Source organism: Cricetulus griseus, chromosome X (genome assembly GCF_003668045.3).
Source record: "Cricetulus griseus strain 17A/GY chromosome X, alternate assembly CriGri-PICRH-1.0, whole genome shotgun sequence".
NCBI classification, from domain to species: Eukaryota; Metazoa; Chordata; class Mammalia; order Rodentia; family Cricetidae; genus Cricetulus; species Cricetulus griseus.
The window spans coordinates 127,208,247-127,233,147 of record NC_048604.1 but is presented as its reverse complement, the minus strand read 5'-3'; the positions used below and the strand labels follow the sequence as shown (position 1 = coordinate 127,233,147).

General features: G+C 41.3%; 1 protein-coding gene across 3 annotated transcripts in view; it reads left to right on the top strand.

Annotated features, from left to right (window-relative positions):
* The first annotated feature begins 3,290 nt into the window (after nucleotides 1-3,290).
* The window catches only part of LOC100767016 (protein SSXA1), a 76,228-nt gene continuing 54,617 nt past the window's right edge, over nucleotides 3,291-24,901 (top strand). For all 3 annotated transcript variants that reach the window (XR_004771437.1, XM_035450020.1, XM_027432291.2), the window contains exon 1: nucleotides 3,291-3,343. The gene's annotated coding sequence lies outside the window, so the exon portion shown is untranslated. The remainder of the gene's footprint in view (nucleotides 3,344-24,901) is intronic.

Below are 24,901 nucleotides of genomic sequence, written 5' to 3'. Positions count from 1 at the left end.
ATCATTTTTTATTTGAATTAGAAACAAGATTGTTTTACATGACAATCCCAGTTCCCTTCTCCCTCCTGTCCTCCCCTTATCACCCCCCAACAAAAACCCTACCTATCACATACCCTTTCTTCTATTCTTCCCCTGACTCAACCTTTCTGCTCCCTCATGACCTCTGCATCCTTCCTCTTCTTCCCTTCTCATTCTCATAGCTCCCTTCCCCTCTTCTAATGCTCTCAATTTGCTCAGGGGATCTTGACCCTTGTCCCTTCTCCAGGGGACCACGTATGTCTCTCTTAGGGTCCTCCTTGTTTACTAGCTTCTCTGGCAGTGTGGATTGTAGGCTGGTAATCCTTTACTCTATGTCTAAAATCCACATATGAGTGAGTACATATCATGTTTGTCTTTTTGTGATTGGGTTACCTCGCTCAGAATGGTTTCTTCTAGTTCCATTCATTTTCCTGCAAATTTCAAAATTCCATTGTTTTTTTTTTCTGCTGAGTAGTACTCTATTGTGTAAATGGACCACATTTTCTTTATCCATTCTTCGGTTGAGGGGCATCTAGGCTGCTTCCAGTTTCTGGCTATTACAAATAGTGCTGCTATGAACATCGTTGAACATATGTCCTTGTTATATGAATGTGCTTCTTTTGGGTGTATGCCTAAGGTACTCCACTTTTTAATTGAATTATTTGGTGTTTTGATGACTAGCTTCTTGAGTTGTTTGTATATTTTGGAAATCAACCCTCTGTCAGATGTGGGGTTGGTGAAGATTTTTCCCCATTAGGTGGACTGCCATTTTGTCTTGTTGACTGTGTCCTTTTCCTTACAGAAGCTTCTCAGTTTCAGGAGGTCCCATTTATTAATTGTCTATCTCAGTGTCTGTGCAACTGGTGTTATGTTCATGAAGTGGTCTCCTGTACCATGGGTACTTCCCACTTTCTGTTCTAAGAGGTTTAGTGTGACTGAACTTATGTTGATGTCTTTGATCCATTTAGACTTATGTTTTGTGCATGGGGATACAAATGCATCTATCTGCAATCTTCTACTTATCAGCATCCAGTTATGCCATCACCATTTGTGAAGATGCTTTCTTTTTTCCATTGCATAGTTTTAGCTTCTTTGTCAAAAGTCTGGTGTTCATAGGTGTGTGGATTAATATCAGGGTCTTCAATTTGATTCCATTGGTCTACTTGTCTGTTTTTATACCAATACCAAGCTGCTGTCATTCCTGTAGCTCTATAGGAGAGCTTGAAGTCAGGGTTGGTTGTGCCTTGGGAAGTTCCTTTATTGTACAGGGTTGTTTTTGCTATCCTGGATTTTTTGTCTTACCATATTAAATTGAGTATTGTTCTTTCAAGGTCTGTGAAAAATTGTGCTGGGATTTTGATGGGCATTGCATTGAATCTGTAGATTGCTTTTTGTAAGATTGCCTTTTTTACTGTATTGATCCTACCTATTCAAGAGCATGGGAGAACTTTGCATTTTCTGATATCTTCTTTAATTTCTTTCTTTAAAGACTTGAAATTCTTGTCATATAGGTGTTTTGTTTGTTTGGTTAGAGTTACCCCAAGATATTTTATGGTGTTTCTGACTATTGTGAAGGGGGATGTTTCTCTAATTTCTTTCTCAACCCCTTTATTTTTATTATAAATCTTTCTGCCAAAATCACCTGAGCCCTACCGCCACGTGGGCGGTCTCCACCAGCTGCCTGTGTTCTGCTCGCCATGTGGATGGACAAAATAATACAGAGACTTATATTAGGTACAAATGCTGCTTGGCCAATGACTAGGATTTCTCATTTTCTAGCTCAGTCTTAATTATCATAAATCCATATATTTTATAAGACTTATCTTATCGGATACCTTCCATTGGTGTCCTCCCTTGCTGGTGGATCACATCGAGAATCTGGAGGAAGAGTAGAGGACCACTTCCTGCTTGTCCTTCCTTAAATATGAATCTCCCTGCTATGTCTCTTCTTGCCTGGATCATCTCTTCTTTACTACATTTCCCAGAATTCTCTTTGACTCCTAGTCCCGTCTAACTTGCTGCCTCATTGGCCAAACAGTACTTTATTCAACAATCAATAAGATGAACATACACAGAAGTACATTCCCCATCACTTTATCCTCTAAATATACAAGGACTACTGATTTTTTTGAACTTATCTTCTATTCTGCCACTTTACTGAAGGTGTTTATCAGCTGTAGGAGTTCCCTGGTAGAATTTTATGGGTCTCTTAAGTAAACTATCATATCATCTCAAAATAGTGAATATTTGACTTTTTCCTTTCCAAAGTGTATCCCTTTGATCTTTGTTTATTTTCTTATTGCTCTAGCTAGAACTTCAAGTACAGCATTGAAGAGATATGGAGAGAATGGACAGCCTTGTCTTGTTCCTGATTTTAGAGGAATCACATTGAGTTTCTCTCTATTTAGTTTGATGTTGGCTGTTGGCTTGCTGTATATTATTGCCTTTATTATGTTTAGGTATGTTCCTGTTATCCCTGATCTCTCCAAGACCTTTGTCATAAGGGGTACTGGATGTTTTGAAGGATTTTTCAGCATCATGTGATTTTTCTTTTTCAGTTTGTTTATATGGTGGATTGTATTGACAGATTTTTGTATGTTGAACCATTCCTGCATCTCTAGGATGAAGCCTACTTAATCATGGTGGATGACTTTCTGATGTTTTCTTGGATTCCATTTGCCAGTATTTTTATTGAGTATTTTTTTGCATCAATGTTCATGAGGGAGATTGGACTGTAGTTCTCTTTCTTAATTGTGTCTTTTTTGTGGTTTGGGCACCTGGTAATTGTAGCCTCATGAGAAGAGTTTGGCAATGATCCTTCTCCTTCTATTGTGTGGAACACTTTGAAGAGTATTTGTGTTAGCTGTTCTTTGAATTTCTGCTAGAATTCTTCACTGAAACCATCTGGACCTGGGCTCTTTTTGGTTGGGAGACTTTTGAATGAAGATTCCTTCTATTTTATTTAGGTCTATTAAAATTGCCTATCTCTTCTTGATTTAATTTTGGTAAGTGACACCCATCCAGGAATCTGTCCATTTCCTTTAAATTTTCCAATTTTGTAGAGTATAGATTTTCAAACATGACTTGATTATTTTCTGGATTTCCTCAGTAAACATTGTTATGTCCCCCTTTTCATTTCTGATTTTGTTAATTTGGATATTCTCTCTTTGCCTTGCGGTTAGTTAGCATAAAGGTTTGTCTATCTTGTTGATTCTCTCATGGAACCATCTCTTTGTTTCATTGATTCTTTGCATTGTTTTATTTGTTTCTACTTTGTTGATTTCAGCCCTCAATTTGATTATTTCTTGGCATCTACTCCTCCTGGGTAAGTTTGCTTCTTTTTATTCTAGAGCTTTTGTTAGACCCCCCGGAAAACTCAGGTATCTGGGGTCCCAGGCCACGACCGTGGTCACCCCAATCACCAGGTGGATTCGAGAGCTTGATGCAAACTGCACGAGGCTTTATTGTAATTTAACAAGCTAACCCCATGTTAGCTCCGGTCTTTCATCCACCCGCCATGGTGGATGGCTAGCAAAGACAACTCCTAGGGCCTCCCAAGAGATCTTGTAGGGCAGCGTAAGGGGAGTGTCTAGGGGTACACACAGGCTCACTATTGGTGTGCCTCCAGCCTTGGAGGGCTTGCCCTGTGTTGATTGGTCAACTGGTTGTTATGGCCCATAGGCCCTCCCAGAGTGTTGCTATGCTCTGTGTCATTGCTGTGTGCTTGTCCGTAAAGTACACCCAGGGTCGTAAAGCATAGCGCCACCAGCTAACTTCTGATTGGTTCCTTGTCACGAGGCAGGCACCTAACCTCTAGTGACTAAGACAAGGTCATAGAGCACGTGTTACTGTCATGGCTGCCGAAACGGGGAGCTGGTCCCTTCACTTTCAGGTGTGCTGTTAAATCTCTAGTGTGACTATTCTCCAGTTTTTCATGTGAGAACCTAGTGTTATGAACTTTCCTCTTAGCACTGCTTTCAAGGTGTCCCATAAATTTTGGTAAGTGTGCTTTCATTTTCATTGCATTCTAGGTGTCATGGCCCAGCATGTCTCAGCCCCAAGCCATGGTAGCCATGAGGTTCGGCCTGAGTGGGGGAGTGTGGACTTGGGAACTCTTAGCAACCCAAAGGCGATAAAGACCAAACAAAGGCATCTTGTCATCTTTAGAAAACTCTCAGTTCCATGCCGCAAAACTGGAGTCTTTCCTTTACTTAGCATCTTCCTGGATGTTTCTTAACCATGATTTCCTAGCCATGAGGCCATTATTCTCTCTTGCCGTTGACCCCTCTGCCAGGTCGCCCTAACTCTATCTGTGTCCTCACTTGTTACTTATACACCTAGCCCTCTGCCCAGGTGCAGGCCTATTCAAATGCAAACTAGGGGACATTCCCCACTGAGGCCATGCTATTCAATAGCATCTGCAATTCAATGCAGACTGGAGCTCCTGGTTACTGGAACTGTTGGAAATTTCCTAATGGAATTTTCCTGGTCCCCAACATCTAGGAAGTCTTTAATTTCTTTCTTTATTTCTTCCTTCATCCAGGAATGGTGTGACTGTGCATTGTTCAATTTCCATGAGTTTGTAGGCTGTCTGCAATTTGTGTTATTGTTGAATTCTAACTTTAAACCATGGTTATCTGATAAGATACAGCGGGTTATTCCAATTCTTTTGTATCTGTGTAAGTTTCCTATGTTGCCGAGTATGTGGTCAATTTTAGAGGTTTCATGTGGTGCTGAGAAGAAGGTATGTTATTTTGTGTTTGGATGGAATGTTATTAAGGGGAAATCTTAAAGAGAGCTTTTAGAGAGAACTTTTGGGCAGAACATTTTTTAAAGAGTAAGGAGCCATGAGCAGACTATTGTGTGTGAGCCAGTTTATTTCCTTTTGGCCCCCATATCACAACATTTTAGCAAACCCCAACCTGTCTGATGTAAGCCTCAGCCCTCAAAGAGGAACTTTCTTTTGAAAGAGGGTGGATGATCATGAGAGGGACATTGTGGGGAGGCTAGAGGAGCCTGCTCAAATACTTTCAGATTATCTTCTTGAGGAGTCTCCAGAAGAATTCATAGAACAAAGGGAAAGTCTGACTTCTTATAATCATTTAAGTGTAGTGAGATGTTTCATATCACATATTTTAGTTCAAATTAACATACATGATACAGAGCAGGGAATAGCCAGGTATGATAATTTGAGAGTTGTTGTGGTATAGCATAGTTTGTTCATTAACTTTCTTTCCCATAGAGAGTTTCAGGAAGACATGGCACAATTCAGGCTATGGCTTCTGGCTTAAGGATGCAGGACTATGTTCAAACATGACGAATTTGACTAACAGTTATTCCTGGAGGCTGTTAGTCATGGGTCAGTGATAGTAAGTATTCAGCAATATGAGAAAAGTTGCACATTTAAATTGTCCTGACGGTGGTAAAGTGATTTTTTTTAACAAATGTGAAATGTAAACTCATGACCCTTTATTAATTTTCTATGTTCAAAATTCTGGAATCTAAATGTAGTATAGAACTCATTAACAGTGAAATAGACAAAAAGGTTCCTTAGTTTAAAAGGAAAAAAAATCATAGACAGATTTAAGTTAGAAAAGTGAACACAAATCCAGTTTGGAAGGCGTAGATGAAGGGTTTTCTCAGAGAAATTACAACAATTTTTGGAGTCTTAGATAAGATCTGATAAAATGGATAGGGGAAGAGTTAATAAGTCTATTGTTGGAGTATAGTCCAGAAGTGACCCAATGTTGAAATATATAAAAGATGAATCTTAGATATTATCATGCATTTAATAACATAAAACAAATCAAATGTATTATTGTTATAATTCTGGGCATAAGAAACCCAAAGAGCATTTCACTAGGTTGAAACTGAGGCAGTGGCATGAACATACTATGAAGGCTCTAGTGAGGCTACATTTCCTTCTTTTCCATACTTTCTAGAGGCTATGTATATTCCTTGGCTCTTGGTCCACTTTTTCAGAGCCAGCTGTGTAGACTCTCCCTCCCTGTGACCATTGCTGTTCATTTTATTAACTGGTTCTTTGGCTACTCTTCCCCTTTTTATAAGGATCTTTGATTACACTGAGACTATCCAGATAATATAGAAAAAAATCTCCCTTCTCAAAATTCTTATCTTAAAGCTGCAAACCTAATGCCATGTAAAGTAACATTTCCACAGATTCCAAGTTTTGGCACATGTATATCTTTCAGGAGGATATTATTCTGTTTACCACAAATGCACATTTTGAAGTCAAACCAGAGGGTCAATTATGATAGAAAATGATTTATCTTGATGATATTCACAAGAGAAGATGACAAAGCCAAATGAGGTTTGAATTTATAGCAAAGAGGCATCAATTTTGTGTGAGACCAGGTTCACTAGCATGAAATCAAGATGAAAAATTATTTTGTAGAATCTGATCAGGGGCCCAAGATACTATATCAAAGTTACAGGTTCCTGATTATTGAAAAGTTACCAGAGTTTTATATTTAAATTCTGGAAAATGGTCCAACTGATGGTTGAATATTTAATTTAACATTGACTGAGTTTACTGTTAAACCCGAGGGTCATTGATAATTAAGGATTTAACTGATAGCCACAGTCAAGTTCACAAAGGGGGGCATTAACCCTAAAATTTATAATCAAAGTCTGGATTTAATATGTAGATTGAAGGAGAAATGAATAGTATTATGAGATTTGGAATTGAGTTACAGATGAAAATCATCATTCATATAGGAAAAAAATAACAGGAAATGAACAAGACATGTGATTATTGCTTAGTGGAAAACAGCTGGTTTACAATGTTAGAGGCCATGAGTTCTGTTCTCTGCAGACAGAGAGAGGGAGAGAAGAAGAGACGGAGAGAGCACTTGGTTTTCAAAAAGGAAATGAATTGGTGATGAAATAGTCACTTAAAAGAGCTCAAAGGCACTGGACCAATGAAAACCATGTTTGAGGTCAAACCTTATGTACTAGTGAGGTTGGAATAGGTAACTGAAGATCAGGATTAGGCTCATTTCTGAAGTACATAGAAAGTAGAAATGTGACCAAAGATTCAGAGTCAATGTGGAAAAGAGGCAACATATAATTTCTGTTGTTTTTCTCTATACCATAGTTCTGTCTACATTTTATTAATGCTGTACATACGCTGTTGTAATCTGTATTGTGCTACACATGCCCATATTCATAAACTGAGGCCTTAATGTCCAATGGAACTGTGTTAAAAATGAGGCTTGTAAATAAGTGATAAAGATTATAGGAGATAATGGGTATAGTGTCCTGATCTTGTGCGTGAGACACATATGAATTACATTTCTCTAACCTGTGCTATTAAAAACTTGTCTCGAGCCCTTACCAGGTTTTGACCTGGGAGGAGTGACAAACTCAGTGAGTTGGTTTTGAGTATATAAGTTTTACTTTACACTTATGTCAAAGCAACACACAAGCATAAGCAAACAATCCTAAGAACCACAGACAATAGGCTCACAGCAGGGGGTACCTCTCCTGCAGTGGCTCCTCTGGATTCAGGCCATCGAGTCTCCTGAGGGCCTGGTGCTTGGAGTTGGGCTCAGAATGGGTGGCATTCAGCTTGATGGACTGGTTGTCTCAGGTTAGTGGAGGAGAGCTCCAGGACATAGAGTCCGTGGTACACTCTAAAATTCCTAGTTCTGAGCTGGTCCTTAAATAATTCGCTAAATTGTGCTAATCACACTTTGCCACACTTCACACATTTTCACTCTTATCTACAACAGCTGGGCTGCATAGTGGGCCTGTGCTCCCTTTCCTTTAATCTTTCTTCACCCAGGCCTTTGCCTGCCCGGTTGTAACTTCTGTCCTAATCTCCCTCCAGCCAGGCTTTTGCCTGCCTGGTTACAAGGCTCCTTATAAAACTAGACTTTGGATTTTTCTTCCTTTAGAACTGTGAAAAAAAAATGAATTGCTGTTGGTTGAGATACTCCTTTCCTAATATTTTTTATATAGGTCTGAGTAAACACATGCAGTAGCTATATCTGTAAGAATTCTCACAAATGCATTGGAAACTAATTTGCCTGGAAGTGTTAGACCCTCAGAAAGCTGAGGCTTTCAGAATCTTAGTCCAGGACGGCGGCCACCCCAAACACAGAATGGAGGCGAAAGCTTGATGCAAACTGCATGAGGCTTTATTGTAGTTTTACGAGCTAACCCCATGTTAGCTCGGGTCTTTCACCCACCCACCATGGCAGACGGCTAAAAAAAGACGGCTCCTTGGGTCTCCCAAAAGATCTTATAGGGCAGCGTAAGGGGAGTGTCTAGGGGTACGCACAGGCTCACGATTGGTGTGCCTCCAGGCTTGGAGGGCTTGCCCTGTGTTGATTGGTCAACTGGTTGTTATGGCTCATAGGCCCTCCCAGGGTGGTTGCTATGCTCTCTACGTCATTGTCGTGCGCTTGTCCGTAAAGCACACCCAGGGTCGTAAAGCATAGCGCCACCAGCTAACTTCCGATTGGCTCCTTGTCACAGACAGGCATCTGACTTTCTAGTGACTAACTTCTGATGGGTTCCTTGTCATGAGACAGGCATCTGACCTCTACGTGACCAAGGTAGGTTTATGGCAAGCACGTGTTCGGCTGTTATGGCTGCCAAAAGGGAAGCCGGTTCCTTCATTCCCCCATTTTCTTTTTTGGAAATTCCAATCATGGAATTGCTGTCTCTCTAGCATCCCCATTAGGGAGTGATAGATATTGGCATCCCCATGTAAGGGAGTTCCCTTTGACTTAGCATTTTAACCCGGGAAAATGGACGGCGAAATTCTTTCCAAACTGCTTCCTGCTGACTTTGGGACGAAGTTAGGGACCCCAGAAGGTTGAAATGCTAGTCAAAAGCAAAAAGGAATTTAGGCAATGGGGAATTTATCAGGGGCTTCTGGTTAGCACACACTGTTGCAGAGACAGGGGGTGTCCACATCAGCTGGACTGGTTCACATCCATAGCAAGTCCAGGGCTCGCAGTCTACTTAGGAACAGCCTGTAGTCAGCAACTGATACTCAGATGTCTGCCAGAAGCAGAAACCTGTTTAAGACATGTTTAAACTAGGAACAGAGGTTAAAACTTATTTACTGAAGCCCACAGTGTAGAAAAAGCAGATATCTGGATATCTGTTTAAACAGCAGGAACATATTTAGCAAAAACTACAGATTTGGGCTATAAGCATGTACATTTTTCTTCTGTCCAGAGAGCCAGGTATGGATTGGACAGAGGTGCCTTTGGCCTGATGAAAAGCCCTTTAAGTTTGTACTTAGATGACAACCAAAATAAACTTAAAAACTTTGAGCTTGTGCCTGAACAGTAGATAGTTACTATTTTATCAGCTAACATACTGACTAGTCTATAGTGGATCTGACTGCCTGATGCTGTCAAGCTGACAACCAGTAATATTTCAGAGATCTGAGAAGGGTATATTTTATCCAAATCTACTAAGAAGTGACAGAAGCCAGTCAGAAGCAAGTCCATACCCAAGTTTCTCCATTACCGCTGGAGGCAGGTGTCTTAAAGACCAGTAATCTTCGCCAGGCCTATACTGTGAGAGTTTTTTTCCTCTCTGTGGAAGAGGGACATGGAAAAGACTGACCTTGTTTTGTCTAGGCAAAGGGGTACAATCAATTTTCCAGTGTCCAGCAGCTTTGTCCACAGTCTCGGCCAGGTTCTGGCAGGCGGCAGGTATCACATCTGAGCATCTCTCTCACTGGTCCAGGTGCAGGAACTGAGGTGCCTCGTAATCTTCTTTGGAGACTTTGGGTCACTGTCCGGATCTGGCAGTCTGTCTGACATTATAAACTTTAAAGATAACAATTTAAATGCCATATTCTGAAGATCTCTGAAGCATTAGAGGTCTGTTTTAATTACTTGCCTTAAGCATACAAGAAGCACACAGGTGGCTAGGTAAAGTCTTACTTCTGTAATACAGCTGAACTTAAAACTATATAGAGCTATCTTATATTTCTTAAACAGTAGCTTAACTTCTTTCTGAGGCAGGGTTTTTCTGTGACTTTGGAGCCTGTTCTAGAATTCTATCTGCCGGACCAGGCAGGCCTTGAACTCATAAAGATCCATCTGCCTCTTCCTCCCGAATGGTGGGATTAAAGGCGTGTGCCATCTACACCCTGAGCTTAAAGGTGTGTGCTATCAACATCCTAAACTTAACTTCTGAAAACACAAACTGTAACAGATTAGCATCTTTTATAAAACAAGAACTTTACATTGTCAGGCTTTGCTTAGAAATAATTCTAAATTGAAGCTCTTTAAGTACAAACATTAATAAAAACAAACATTTGAAAACTGGTTTTAAAAAGAAATTTAAATTCCCTTAAGGTCTTTCTGTAATATATAGAAGCATTAACATTTTAAATCTTAACTGAAAAACTTGTTTCTAAGATGGTACCTCTAATTTCCATGTGGTCACCTTTAGTCAAGATGGCGGTTTAAGTATTCTTTTTTTAACTTTAGCAAAATGGCGACCAGTCAAGTCATGTGACCAGTTACAAAATGGCCGTAACTTGCTTTGCTTAACATGCTTAAGTTTATACCAGGAAATAGAACATTTTTAAAACAAGTATACATAATTTACTTGAGAAATAAACAGGACTTTTTAAAAACAAAATCAGCTTAATATGGTTAAAATTTTAACTTATATTACCATTTTTAAAATTTATTTGTAGACATGAGAAACCATAGCACAGTTTACATTTTTTTTTAACTTGTAACAACCTTTTCTCTGACCTTCGACAACTTTCCTCTGACCTTTTACAATTTATTTTAACCCTCTATAACTTTCTGTAACAATCTTTTTCTCTGACCTCCAACTTTTCTCTGACCTTTTACAACTTGCTTTAACCCTCTATAATTTTTACCATTTGCTGTAATTCTCTATAACCTTTTAGTTTATTTCTCTGACTTTCTTAGACATTTTTAGACAATTTTCTTTTTTTCTTTCCCTCTTTATTATTTAAGTTTTTTACATTTTTTTCCATTTTTTAGTCAACATAAAAATTTTGTCAAAGTCCCTTTTATAATTTTTAATAACTTTAAGGCCCCCCCTTTTTTTTTTTTTTGAATATCCGGATCAGGACAGATGGTTCATCTGCCTGAGCTAGCTCCATGTGCTCAAGGCAGAGAGACCTGGGGTGGGGGTGCTGCTGGTAACCCCAGACCCTTGGCCAATCCAGGGGTGGGAAAAAGACTCCTGCGGCCCCCCTGCATACCATGTGTGTGGAGCACAGAAAGACGGGTAGCAGATGGCGGCCTTGTAGCCATGTTCCCCCAGAGCAGGGAAACAGCCATAACGGCAGCTGGGGCAGAAACAGTCCTACTGGGCATGCCTCAGACCCGCAGGTGGGGATAGAAAGGGGGTGGCGTGGTGGATCCTGAATTGAAAACCAATGATGATAACACAGAATAGACAGGAAAGAACAGACGCCAACCCAATCCGCCCACGCTGCTCATAAGGCAATGGCGCCGGGAAGACGGCGGCAGAACTCGGCGGCTAACTGAGGCGGGTCCAAGTGTCCTTGGCCCGAGTCTGTACCTCCTGGGTCCTGGGTGTCCTCAGAGTGGCAGTCTGTCCTCCGGGTGCATCTGCCGATCATAGTTGAGGTGGCGCCACGTGCTCAGAGAATCAAGAAAAGACCCCTGACCCATGCATGCCATGTGCGTAGGGAGAGCAGGGACAGAAAGAGATGCTTAAGAAACATATAACACAAATGTGAAACATGGACAGACAGTACAGTAACACAGACTAGGGTCCTATTTGGAATTTTAGATGACTTGATTCCAACAAGTACCTCTTTTACAGATTGGGCGACCCGCTTGGATCCCCTTACAGATGGAGCAGGCAATTTGCTCCCACCAAGTCCCTGTCCTTACAGATTGGGCGACCCGCTTGGGTCCCCTTACAGACGGACCAGGCGACTTGCTCCCAGCAAGCCCCTGTCCTACAAATTGGGCGACCCGCTTGGGTCCCCTTACAGACGGACCAGGCGACTTGCTCCCAGCAAGCCCCTGTCCTACAAATTGGGTGACCCGCTTGGGTCCCCTTACAGACGGACCAAGCAACTTGGTCCTACCAAGTCCCGCTCCTACAGACTGCAGAAGCTGTCATCCGAACCTCTGCCCTAAACAATTCTTGTACAGAAACCATACAGAAACAAAGACTGGAAGATAAAGTTACCTAGTGTGGCGCCACATGACTCAACGAAAGAGGGTGCTGTAACTTTAACTGACTAACTATGGTCCTTAACGTCCATCCAATGGTCAAAAGTCAGACTGAGGGGGGTTGGTTACAGTCAGTCCCATCATCAAAGTCACAGATAAGACAAAACAACACCCAAGACACAGACAAAAACTATCAGATGTCTGTCTCCACCTAGACAGACAAAACCATTCCAGAAATACAGACGGCCGGGAGGACGGATAACTTCCCCAATCCAGGAGAACTACCGTACCCTCACCGGCTCCCAGACGGGAATCTCCCAAGCGTCCCTGAGGTTCCCACAGACTTCCTGGAACGTCTTCCAGGGTGGCAGTCGGTGATCTCCCAAGCACGTCTACTGATCACACTCTGTCTCCTCCCGAGACCAGAGCTCTTGTCTCTTCCCGAGACACGAGCGACTGCAAAGCACAGAACCAGATTTCAGCCGGCACAAAAACACAAAGACACAGACAATACAGGGTACCCACTTACCTCCAAGATCGACTCCACTCAGGTGAGGGGTGGTCGCAAATCCAGGACGAGCCCCCAAAATGTTAGACCCTCAGAAAGCTGAGGCTTTCAGAATCTTAGTCCAGGACGGCGGCCACCCCAAACACAGAATGGAGGCGAAAGCTTGATGCAAACTGCATGAGGCTTTATTGTAGTTTTACGAGCTAACCCCATGTTAGCTCGGGTCTTTCACCCACCCGCCATGGCAGACGGCTAAAAAAAGACGGCTCCTTGGGTCTCCCAAAAGATCTTATAGGGCAGCGTAAGGGGAGTGTCTAGGGGTACGCACAGGCTCACGATTGGTGTGCCTCCAGGCTTGGAGGGCTTGCCCTGTGTTGATTGGTCAACTGGTTGTTATGGCTCATAGGCCCTCCCAGGGTGGTTGCTATGCTCTCTACGTCATTGTCGTGCGCTTGTCCGTAAAGCACACCCAGGGTCGTAAAGCATAGCGCCACCAGCTAACTTCCGATTGGCTCCTTGTCACAAGACAGGCATCTGACTTTCTAGTGACTAACTTCTGATGGGTTCCTTGTCATGAGACAGGCATCTGACCTCTACGTGACCAAGGTAGGTTTATGGCAAGCACGTGTTCGGCTGTTATGGCTGCCAAAAGGGAAGCCGGTTCCTTCAGAAGTCCGGAATGCACATGATGTTAACATCAAATCTTTTATCAGGATGATGATGATAATGATTGACACACTATAGATCAGAAGAAATGGTGAGGGGAAGGGAGGCGAGGAGAATAATAAGCTCTTTCTAAGTAAGGAGATGAGGTCTGATGAGAGAGCTGACAAGGATGCTGAGAGTTACTCATGTGACACTTTTGGTGCCCTGGGGGTTGGTGCCTCATCCCCATAGGTTGTTTGCTGTGGAAAATGTGGTGTTTGAGTAAAGGGTCTTTACTTAGCTCATCTGACCATTATTCAGAAACCTCAATTTTCTTAACCTCCACTCTCACCCCTAGAGTGTCTGCATCATTTACTTTCAAAAAACTCTTCTGATAATGGCATATTTGAATCCACATCATGAATTTTGTCTAGCTTATTGAAAATACTAGCATTAGGAAGAAGTTTGTAGTCTGGGATTGTCAAATTATATTTCCCATTGCTTGCAATGAGGAAGACTGAATATCAGGAGTACCATGGGATGTTTCAACAAATGATGGAAGACATTCAGGTATTAAATATTTTTGTTAAAGGTGAAATTTAAATGATTCTTACTCTATTATACATCTATTCATACTAGAATGTCTACCCATGTGTATGTATTGTGATGAGCATGTTTGTGTGCATTTGCATCTAAGGAAGAATTTTTAAATGCATTATCTTAAGTAACCATCTAAAGGTGGGGGCAATGGCAGAAGACATCGATTATCATATATAAAGGGCTGATAGCAATTACTTCCCTTAATCCTAAAGACACTCCTTTGCTGAATGTACTAAGGCCTTCAGGCACCCCACACCAGCATGTCTCACCCAATCTTCAGAGTGGGTGAAGACTTGCCCTGGCCCAAGTCTATTGTTATTTAGATAGGAGTCATTCTCCACCAAGGCCAGGACATCCTGCAGCTATTAGCTAACATTTTAAAGACAATAGAAATCAAGGCTCTCCTGAACTCATGGCAGGGTGGAATAGATTTCCAAATATAGGGGCCCCAACACACAATGAACATTTCAAAACATAGCTGATAAAAAAAGAGCTAGGAAATTTGGAAAGTTACACTGTGTTTAAAGATTGGCAGAGATCAAACAGTTAAAATGCCCCCTCTGCCCAAATTTATCCATAGATGTAGTACAATATCAGTCAAAAGCCTAAGAAAGTTTTTGGTAGAAACAGAGACTCAGATCCCAGAATTCGTGTGGAAGTACAAAGGATCTAGAAAAGCCAAAGTAACTTTTGAAAAGAGTAAAACAAGTTGGAGGACTAAAGACCACCTAATTTACAGATTATTATGAAGGTTCAGGAATTGACACCATGTGGTATTGGTATAAACATCAAATAAGTAGCCAGTTTTGATAACATATACCTATAATTATGGCTACTTGGTAGGGTGAACAAAGGATTGTTTGATTCTGGAACATTGAAGCCAGCTTGAGCAACACAGTAAGCACTGAGGCCCACAGAGCCTGAGGCTTCGAAGAGATACCATGATCAAGGCAACTTATAGAAGAAAACATTTAGTTAAGGGCTTGTGTACACTTTCAGGGGGTTAGTCCATTACTATCATGATGGGAAATAAGGCAGGACATTAACAGACATAGAAGTAGATGAGAGCATTGCATCTGGATACACAAGCTGTAGGGAGAGACAGAGAGAGAGAGAGAGAGAGAGAGAGAGAGAGAGAGAGAGACAGACAGACAGAGAGAGACAGAGAGACAGAGACAGAGAGAGAGAGACAGAGAGAGAGAAACTGGGTGTCTTAGGGTTTCTATTGCTACAACAAAACACCATGAACAAAAAACAAGCTGGGGAGAAAAAGGTTTATTAGGCATACACTTGAGCATTGCTGTTTATCACTGAAGGAAGTAAGAACCAGAACTCAAACAGGGGAGGATCCTGGAGGCAGGAGCTGATGCAGAGGCCATGAAGGGGAGCTGCTTACTGGTTCCATTCCCATGGCTTACCCAGCCTGCTTTCTTTCTTTTTTTTTTTTTGGTTTTTCGAGACAGGGTTTCTCTGTGTAGCCTTGGAGCCTATCCTGGCACTCGCTCTGGAGACCAGGCTGGCCTCGAACTCACAGAGATCCGCCTGCCTCTGCCTCCCAAGTCCAGCCTGCTTTCTTATAGAACTCAGGACCACCAGCCCAAGGATGGCACCACCTACAATGGGCTGGGACCCCCCCTAACAATCATTGATTAAAAAATGCCAAAGACCTGTATCATAAGAATTTTGAATCTTTAAAGAAAGAAATTAAAGAAGATACAAGAAAATGGAAAGATCTCCCATGTTCTTGGATAGGTAGGATCAACATAGTAAAAATGGCAATCTTGCCAAAAGCAATCTACAGATCCAATGCAATCCCCATCAAAATCCCAGCCCAATTCTTCACAGACCTTGAAAAAACAATTCTCAACTCTATATGGAAAAACAAAAGACCCAGGATAGCCAAAACAACCCGGTACAATAAAGGAACTTCCGGAGGCATCACCATCCCTGATTTCAAGCTCTATTATAGAGCTATAGTCCTGAAAACAGCTTGGTATTGGCACAAAAATAGAGAGGTAGACCTATGGAATTGAGTTGAAAACCTTGATATTAACCCACACACCTAGGAACTCCTGATTTTTGACAAAGAAGCTAAAGCTATACTATGGAATAATGAAAGCATCTTCAACAAATGGTGCTGGAATAAATGGATGCTGTCATGTAGAAGACTGAAGATAGATCCATGTCTTTTGCCATGCACAAAACTTAAGTCCAAATAGATCAAAGAACTCAACATAAATCCAGCCACACTGAACTTATTAGAAGACAAAGTAGGAAATACCCTTGAACAGATTAGTACAGGAGACTGCTTCCTGAACATTACACCAGTAGCACAGACACTGAGATCCACAATTAATAAATGGGACCTCCTGAAACTGAGAAGCTTCTGTAAGGCAAAGGACACAGTCAACAAGACAAAACGACAGCCCATGGATTGGGAAAAGATATTCACCAACCTCACATCTAAAAGATGGCTGATCTCCAAAATTTACAAAGAACTGAAGAAGTTAGTCTCCAAAACACCAAATAATGCAATTAAAAAGTGGGGCACAGAACTAAATAGACAATTCTCAATAGAAGAATCTAAAATGGCTGAAAGACACATGAGAAAGTGTTCAACATCCTTAGCCATCAGGGAAATGCAAATCAAAACAACTCTGAGATACCATCTTGCAATTGTCAGAATGGCTAAAATCAAAAACACCAATGACAGTTTATGCTGGAGAGGTTGTGGAGAAAGGGGAACACTCCTCTACTGCTGGTGAGAGTCCCAACTTGTACAGCCACTTTGGAAATCAATATGGTGATTCCTCAGGAAAATGGGAATGAGTCTACCACAAGATCCAGCAATTCCACTCTTAGGCATGCACCCAAAAGAAGCACATGCATACAACAAGGACATCTGTTCAACGATGTTCATTGCAGCATTATTTGTAATAGCCAGAACCTGGAAGCAACCTAGATGCCTCTCAACTGAAGAATGGATAGAGAAAGTGTGGTACATTTATACAATGGAGTACTACTTAGCAGGGAAAAACAAACAAACAAAACAATGGAATCTTGAAATTTGCAGGCAAATGGATGGAACTAAAAGAAACCATTCTGAGCAAGGTATCCCAGTCACAAAAAGACAAACACAGTATGTACTCACTCATATGTGGATTTTAGACATAGAGTAAAGGATTACCAGCTACAATCCACACTGCCAGAGAAGCTAGGAAACAAGGAGGATCTTAAGGAGACATACATGGTCCCCTAGAAATAGGGAAAGGGACAAGATCTCTTGAGCAAATTGGGAGCATGGGGGGAGGGGAGAGGGAACTAGGAGAATGAGAAGGGGAGAAGGTGAGAGGTGAGGAAGACATGATGGAGCAGGGAGGTTGAGTTGATGGAAGAACAGAAGAGAGCAAGATAAGAGATACAATAATAGAGGGAGACATTATAGGTTTAAAGAGAAATCAGGCACTAGGGTAATGTCTGGAGAGCAATAAAGATGACACCAGCTAGCAATCTAAGCAACAAAGGAGAAGCTACCTTAAATGCTTTCCCCTGATAATGAGATTGATGACTAATTCATATGCCAACCTATAGCCTCCATCCAGCAGCTGGTGGAAGTAAAAGCAGACACCCACAGCTAAACCTGAACTGAACTGAAATCCAGTTGCAGAGAAGGAGGACTAATGAGCAAAGGGGTCCATGCCAGCGGTGAATCCCACAGAAACAGCTGACCTGAACAAGGGAGAGCACTTGGTCCCCAGACTGATACCTGGGAAACCAGTATGGGACTGATCCAGACCCCCTGAATGTGAGTGTCAGTGAGGAGACCTTGGAAATCTATGGGGCCCCTTTTAGTGGATCAGTACGTATCCCTAGCATAGGAATGGACATTGGGAGCCCATCCCACATGGAAGGATACTCTCTGAGCCTAGACACAAGGGGATGGGCCTAGGCCCTATCCCAAAGAATATGACAGACTCTGAAGAACCCTATGGAAGGCCTCACCCTCCCTGGGGAGCAGAAAGGGTATGGGATAGGTAGGGTGTTAGTTGGGGGGGCAGGGCAGAAGGGGAGGGAGAGGGACATGGGATTGACATGTAAAATAATCTTCTTTCTAATTAAAATAAAAAAATTAAAAAAAGAAAATGCCTTACAGTTGTATCTCATGGATGCATTTCCTCAAATGAGACTCCTTCCTCTCTTGTGATTTTACCTTGTGCCAAGCTGATACACAAAATCATCCAGTACAGGCCACACCTCTTCAAGCAAGGCCCCACCTCCTTTCCAAAATCTCACCAACTGGAGACTAAGCATTCAAACATACGGGGCCATTATCTTCAAACCGCCACCTTACTTGGCCCCTATAGGCTTGTAGCCATATCATAATGCAAAATGCATTATTTAGTCCAACTTCAAAAGTATCCCTTGTCTTTCAGTCTCAACACAGTTTAAAATTCCAAAGTCTCTTCTGAGACTCAGGACAATCTTTTATGTATAAACATTTATAAAATAGACATTAATAAGCAGATACTATCAACATAGAAGGAAGACATCATGGACCAAAGCAAGACAAAAAACCATTATGGCTAAGGAAACCTCTATTTTGCTCTCCCATTGAGACACTCATTCTAAATTCCTAAAAGATAAGCTCCTAGCAACTCTGAATCTGTGTAAAACTGCTGTGAGATAATTAACTTCTTGCTCTGGCTTTTTAAAGCCCATTTACCACTGTGTACCAGAGAGTGAGACAGCTCTTTTTTTGCTTTTTGCTGGGGAGAGAGATAGCTCCCCACAGTTGAGAAGACTTAAAAGTAGTTTCTTCCCCAGCCACACATTCCACACAAATGAGATAATTGTGACGGCTACCTTTAAAAACCCTTCCTCTAGCCTCTTCCACATGACATGCCTTCAATTTGGCTTTAAGGATATCAGCCTGCTCACAGTAGTTAATAAATATATTTAATTAAAATTTGAATCAAGTCTGTTGTCTCTTCCCAAATGGATTCAAATGCCATAACAATGTTAAATTACAAATTCTACAGTTCCATATCTAAGTTAAAGTGTTTACTAGATGGCTCTTTTTATCTGGCTTGCTGTCTATAACACTTCTCTCTTTTGGCCTGATTCTACAACCTCTCTCCAGCTCTCTGTGGTAGGTATTCCATAGCTCTTGCATCTCCAACATCTTAGTGTCTCCAAAGTAATCCAGGCTTCACCTTCACAACCTCAAACAATGGCCTCTCTGGGCCACCATTCAGGGACTCCCTGCCACATGCCTGGCCTCAACACCTTTCCTTAACCATGAAGGAAGGTTCCACAAAGCCCAAACTACATTGCCAAAGCTTCCAAGTTCTTCTGCTTGGTGGGTATGGTGGTTTGAAAGAAAATGGCCTCCATAGACAGTGGCACTATTAGGAGATGTGGCTTTCTTGGAGTAGGTATGGCCTTGTTGGAGGAAGTATGTCACTGTGGGAACAGACTTTGAGGTTTCTATGCTCAAGCTATGCCTGTAAGACAGTTTACTTCCTGTTGCCTATGAGATCAATATGTAGAACTCTCAGTTCCTTCTCTAGCACCATGTCTTCCAGTATATTGTCATGTCCCACCATAAGGATAATGGACTAAACCTCTGAAACTATAAGCCAACCCAATTACATGTTTTTCATTATGAGAGTTGGTCATGGTAATTCTTCACAGAAATAGAAACCCTTACTAAGACAGAAGTTGGTACTAGGGAATGCAATATTGTTGGAATAGGCCTGACCATGCTTTTATTTGATGGGATTTGGACTTTAGGACTTTGAATTAGAAAAGTAGTTGGATACTTTAAGTGCTGTTTAATGGGGCATGCTAGTAGTAGAAAGTAGTGCTGAGTGTGATATGATGAACCTCTGGCTCAAGAGGTTTCAGAGGAGAAGAATGTCAGCATGTGGCTTAGTATAGACTCGGTTGTGTGGTTGTTAGTATTAACTCTAATGAAGATTTATAATTAAAAGGAACAAGCTGGGAAAGGAAAATACAAAATGTATAATTTGAGGAGAAAAAGAGCACTAGAAAGTGGAATGGAGCTAATTCCTGTGCTCAGGGAGATAAAAAGATTAAGATGTGGAATAAAGGGAATGGTGGTCTCAAGGCAAGATACCGCAGATAAATTTCCAACTTGTGAAAAGGAATTAAAGAAAAGCTTAGAGCCAGATGTGGTGGTGCATTCCTTCAATCCCAGCACTCAGAAAGCAGAGGCTGACAGATCTCTGAGTTTGAGGCCAGCCTGTTCTACCAAACAAGTTCCAGAATAGTCAAGCCTAGGGAGTAAAGGAAACCATGGAAAATAGAAAGCTGGTGAAGATGTAATTGAAAGATATCTGAGTTCAAAGACAGACTGGTCTACAGAGCAAGTTATAAGACAGGCACCTTAGACATTGAATGAGACCATGGAAAACAGAAAGCTGGTGAAGATGCATTAGAATGAGTGGGCCATGTTCCAGCCCCAGCAAGCAGCAGAACTTATCAGCTTCAGCCCTGTGGTTCTGGCTTTAGAAGGAGAGAAGAAAGGGTTATGGAATCTCCCTCTGAGACTAAGGAAACCCACTGAGGCCAGGCGTGTATCATGGGTCCCTTCATTGAGGCCCAAAGAGGCCATTTTGTGAAGCTGTGAAGGTGAAGCCTGTATTGCCTTGGAGACTCCAAGATGTTGAAGATGCCAGAGCAGTAGGATACCTGCTGAGGAGAGCTGATAACAGGGAGTGGAACCAGCCCAAGAGAAAGAAGTCTGTTGCAGTCAACAAAGTTCGAAGGAGATGGAGATCTAAAGAGTGTTTTGACATCAGACATGACGATGCAGAGTTTGGAGTTTGCCCAGCTCAATTTTTGGTATTGCTTTGATCTAGTATGTCCTCACTATGCTCCCTTCCTTCCATTTTGGAACAGTAATGTTTATCTTGTGCCATTGCATGTTGGAAGTATTGATATGCCTGTTTTGTTTTGATTTTACAGGGGTTTACAGTTGTTGTTTAGGCCTAGGAAATCCCTTAGACTCCTTGCTTTCACATTTTCAGGCTAAATGGACATGTGTGACAACCAGCATACCATATCACTATGTTTATGACTATAGATTTTTACTTTTGTTAGCTTTTGCCAGAGAAGCTTCTTTTTTGCAGTAGGCTCCAGTTTTTTCAAGACTGCTCAAAGTGTTCAGAAAAAGAGACTGTTGCATACTCAGCCAAACAAGAGTAGTAGCTTCATCACTAGCATCAATGACCTCCCCAGCCATGACAAAACTGGTTTTATTGAAATATGATTGAAATGATTTTCTCATATTGAAAGTGTAAAATTGATGTAGAGATAATAGCTCTCCATAATCATAATAGTTACTACAGTCATATATAGAACCCTCTCCAAGACTCAAGGAGCAGCACAGAAGAGAGTGAAGGAATATAAGAGATAGAGGTAGGGGTGGAGTGCTGTGGAATTTGATTTTTTAAGCAGGATGCGGGTAATGCACTCTTGACTCCTCAGAAGCTGTGATTACCTTCACAAGAGCTTCAGAGGACTGGTCCCATCAACATTTGATCACAGAGTGTAAAAGAGATCATGAGGCTCCACCATTCCCTAATAGGAAGCTAATTTTCAATGGGGAAGGAGAGTCATTTTCCTCAGTGGTGTAACCACTAGCAAGCTGTCCATGCTCCTGTAAGTAACCTTAACTAAGCTCATTGGTTCATCTGGAAACAGTCATGAAAGTAGCAAGGGACTATTTAGGAAGAGAAAGGGAATCAGGGAGAGTGGGATGGGAATAAGAGAAGGTAATGGGAGTAAATATGATAAAATACATTACATACATGTGTGGAAATACAATGGAATCCTTTATTATGTATAATTAATGCATGCTAATAAGAACTGAAAACATTTTGAAAAGGAAAAGAGGAGCTGAAAAGATAGTGCAATGATTAAGAAAGGTTGCTGTTCTTGCAGTGGATCCAAGTTCAGTTCTCAGTACTCATATTAGGTAGGCCATAAATGTTTCAGGGCAATCCACATCCTTTCCTGGACTCTCTGGACACTCACAGCCAGTTTTGCACACACACACACACACACACACACACACACACACACACACACACACGTAAAATTAAATCAACATTTAAGCAACATAGGTTTTCATGCCCCACATCAGTGCAAGGAAGTCTAAATTGTCAAGTCATGAAAGCAGCAGGGTTTTTTATGGTTTAAAGCTATAGTTTATCATCAGCAAATCAGTAGCATCTCTCACATCACAGGTCCTTTACTCTTCACACATGTTCAGTTATGTAATGTGCAAATTCCAGGTTTATACAACATTTTAATATAAAGTTTATTTCATTTAAAAACAAATAGAAATATTCTAGAACAAGAAAGCCATCCATTGTTGGCCTTTGGTATCCATTCCAAGGCCAGAATGTCCACAGAGTCCTGGATCCTAGTGAAGATACTGCTGTCACATGGGGGTCTGTGGTGATTTGAATGAAAATAGTCCCCATAGACTCATAGGTAGTGGCATTATTAAGAGGTATGGCCTTGCTGGTACAGGTGTGGACTTATTGGAGGAAGTCTGTCACTGGGGGTGGGATTTGAGGTTTCAGAAGCTGAAACCAGGCCCAGTGTCACTAATTCTTCCTGCTGCCTGAATATTCAGGTGTAGAACTCTCAGCTACTTCTCCAACACCATGTCTACCTACATTCTGCCATGCTTCCTGGCACGATGACAATGGATTAAACCTCTGAACTGTAAGCCAGCCCAAATTAAATGTTTTCTTTTATAAGAGTTGCATGGCCATGGCATCTCTATATCAAAAGATTAATACTTAATGGATGCATAATAGGCAATATCCAGAGGTGACAGAAGGAAGAAAGGCCTTAAAGGAGGAAATGACCATTGTGGAGGTATATTCATGTATGTCTTACCATGTCCCCTTCCTGTATTATTTTTGTCTTCTTAGTGGATTATTAGCTGTCAACTGTTCTGTTGGTGGACTGACACCTCTGATACCAAAATAAATATTTTCTTCATTATTTCTCTGTCCTTATTTGGTCTCAGGAAACCAAAAGTAAGTAGCAGCAAAGGAGGTCACCCATTATTTTGTGGAAAATCTGTGTTCATGTAGACACCACACCAAGTATTCTTGTTTTCCACACCATGGTTTGTATCCATGAGGCCAGAAACATACTCCCCTAAAATGGCCATGAAATTTTCTACCTTTGAAATGTTTTGGTCATTTGCATACATTCTTTGTCTTTTAAAAAGGTTTGTTTTCAGTGTGTGTGTGTGTGTGTGTGTGTGTGTGTGTGTGTGTGTGTGTGTGTGTGTGTACCATGGATACATGTCTATGGTTGCTCACAGAGTCATTGGATCTCCTAGAGTTGGTGTTACAGGTGGTTTGTAAGCTGCCTGATGTGAATGCTGAGATCTGAAGCTGGATCCTCTACAAGAGAAGCAAGTGCTCTTAACTGCTGAGCCAACTCTCCATCACTTACATGCATTTTTTTTTTTTTGGACACAGGGGTTTTGAGTAATTTCCCATAGTGGAGATTAGCTTGGTAGTGAAAGATAAGCTAGGATAGGGTTTTCAGTCTTCCTTCTAGAATTTGTATACTGATTTTAGAGAAATTATGACCTCTTCCTTGTTCATCTATCGCATGTAGTACAAAGGCCAACAAATTATACCACGTTTCTGGGAAGAATATGTTAAATATTATTGGAAAGGAAACGGGTGAAACTCAGTAGCACAGAGCTAGTCTAGATTCCACAAAGCCCAGAGCTCTATCTGGAGAACTCCCTGAGGGTAAAAGAGTTTTCTTAAAAATCAAAGCAATGGATGTATAGAAAATGACACAGTATTATTTTTGCCATGTTCATTGTTTAACAAAGCAACAAAAACTAACATGTGTTGACCATTTGTTTTGTGCCATGGCCTTGTGCTAAGCATTTTACAAGTTAAGTTATGACAGATCTACAAGAAATATGCATTGATTATCTTATTTTATGGAAGAGGAAATGAAAATTCTGAGAAGCTAGAGGTCTGGCTTATTTATAGGGTCTGGGAAGTGAACTCAAGTCTGTATAATGTTACATCCCATTTCCCTCAACCTGGTTGCACTGACACCCCACCAGTGTCATCAAAGTCCCTAGTTTTCCAAACTCAGTTGTGGTGGTTTGAAAGAAAATGGCCCCGTGGGTTCATAGGGAGTACCATTATTAGAAGGTTTGGTCTTGTTGGAATTGGTGTGGTCTTGTTGGAGGAAGTGTGTCACTGGGGGCAGGCTTTGAAGTCTCAGAAGCTCAAGCTATGCCCAGTGTGGCACATAGTCTCCTTCTGTCTGCTGATCTGGGTGTAGAACTCTCAGTTCCTTCTCCAGCATCATGTCTACCTGCATGCTTTCTGCCATGACAATAATGGACTAAACTTCTGAAATTGTAAGACAGCCCAATTTAATGTTTTTTTTTTTATTTTTATAAGAGTTGCTGTGATCATGGTGTCTTTTCACAGCAGGAGAAACACTAACATTCCAGGAAATCTATAGCTTCATAACAAGTCTTCTGACTTACTCTTCATATTTTAATGGGCTTTAAAAATATTATGCCATCATCACTGGAACTTGTAAATGATAACTTCCTTAAAATGGGCTTTGCGGCAGAAAGGACATGTTATTGGTAGGGTTTTAGTTGGGGGTGGTGGTAGGGGAAGACAGGAGGGAGAAGGGAATTAGGATTGTCATGTAAAACAATCTTGTTTCTAATTCAAATAAAAATCTGCAAAAAATGGGCTTTAATTAAAAAATGGGTTGTAATTAAAAAGATCATATGGATTGACCACCTAAGCCCTAAATTCAACCTCAAATATCCTCATCAGAGGGAGGCAGAAACAGATTCTTCACAGATAAATGAGAAGAAAACACTGGGACCATAAAA